This window comes from Macrobrachium nipponense, chromosome 7, assembly GCF_015104395.2.
Source record: "Macrobrachium nipponense isolate FS-2020 chromosome 7, ASM1510439v2, whole genome shotgun sequence".
NCBI lineage: Eukaryota > Metazoa > Arthropoda > Malacostraca > Decapoda > Palaemonidae > Macrobrachium > Macrobrachium nipponense.
The window spans coordinates 47,771,663-47,773,498 of NC_061109.1; the positions used below are offsets into that span (position 1 = coordinate 47,771,663).

At 36.3% G+C, this 1,836-nt stretch overlaps 1 protein-coding gene across 1 annotated transcript in view; it reads left to right on the plus strand.

The window, feature by feature from the left end:
• Positions 1-1,344: 1,344 nt before the first annotated feature.
• Positions 1,345-1,836, plus strand: part of LOC135217704 (uncharacterized) — a 64,966-nt gene continuing 64,474 nt past the window's right edge. The window contains exon 1 of the mRNA XM_064253689.1: positions 1,345-1,449. The gene's annotated coding sequence lies outside the window, so the exon portion shown is untranslated. The remainder of the gene's footprint in view (positions 1,450-1,836) is intronic.

The following is a 1,836-nucleotide window of genomic DNA, read 5'->3' on the forward strand; positions in this document are numbered from 1 at the left end:
ATCTACATACACGCATATACAAACATACCTGTGTATATATACATATATAAATATTACAGTATGCTATATATATATATATATATATATATATATATATATATATATATATAGTTGCAAACTTGTCTTCATGTGAAATTCTTCACACAGAATGTGATAGTTTTAAAATTTGAGACGTGGAATATGAGAATCTGTTAAATTGGGAAAACTGTGACCCTAATCTCATAACTATGCATAATAGTAGAGTTACATAAAAGGAAACGATTCTCCCACAAAGACCTTATGTGCTACGTCTTCTTATCTACGTCTGGAAAACATTTTGTTCATTGTGATTGTAGCTGATACTGTGTTTGTGTTCTTGGAGACAAGCCTCCTCCCTCCCAACCCTCCTTTGATTAGCCGCCCCCACCCCAACCACCCCCGAAATCCCCCACTCCCCATTGTTTGGGAGTGATTAATCGCGAGAAGTGGAAACAGGACCTATGAGTTTGCCTTTTCTCGCTGATTTTCAAAAATAATTTTCTTAGATCAGAAAGATTAACGGCTAAAACATGATGTGATTTTAATGACTGAAAGAAAACATTAAGTCCAAAAAAATTCAAAAGTATTATTCTCACTTTATCTTAATCATGCGTTCTCATCTAATATTCACCAACTACCAATTTGGTAGTTCGTGCATATCTGATGAGAACACACGATTAAGCGACAGTGAAAATAATTCTTTTGAAATTTGTTGGACTTTACTTAATGTCATTTGCACAATAACATTATTGAATATTATAACAGTCATACTGGATGCGTTTCTATAGCACCAATGCCTTAGATGCTGCGCTGCTATATTCATAGTGGAGACTGATTTCATTTCTGACAAGGAATACAACGTTTCACGATGAATCCAATATAATGCTTTGTTAAGCCGAATATGCCTCCATTAATAACTAATCACAGTCATTTGCTACAGTACAGCTTGAAGAACGCCTGACATTCAGCTTATATAATATAATATAACATGTATGTATGTATATGTATATGTATATATATATATATATATATATATATATATATATATATATTAAACACACACACGTGTATATATATATATATATATATATATATATATATATATATATATATATATATATATATACAAAAGTATGTAACCTGCACCGATATAATTACTGATCTCTTTCGAAAATGAATCAGCAAAACTAACGAAAACCACACAAATAATCGTGCGTGTGATGTTCTCCCGTCCTTTTAAGAGAGAGACCATTGTTCTCTAATCTCCACTGATTAGCTAAAATCACGAGCGTGGCTTTTCATAAGGCAGAAATCACGGGGCCCTGATTCCTTTCTACTCACGACTCCAGTGGATTCGCACTGACCGACCGTTCACGGCGTTCAGTTCAGTCTAGAACGTAGTCGTCTCCAGACAGTTCCTTCCACTCTTAAGTGTCTGTGCCTTGTTTATGTTTGTGCGCGTACTCGCGAGCGTTTTTGGACTGCTAATTAATTTAGTTGTTTGTTTGATATTTAGTGATTCATTGATTGATTTACAGACTCTGGCATATATGCCAAGCACTGGAGCAACTAAGGCCCTTGTTCAGCGCAGAAACACCAATTGCCAGTGAAAAGGTTTGAAAAGTGTCACAGGAGGAAAACCTCGCAGTTGCACTGTGAAGCAATTGTTGCGAGAGGGTGGGCAGTAAGATGGAAGAGAGACTATTAATGGATGTACCGTAAGAGGAATGAGAGGGGGTTGCAGCTACAGGTCGAGGGGACGCTGCAAAGAACCTTAAGTAATGTCTACATTGCACCGCTTGAGGTGCACTGATGGCA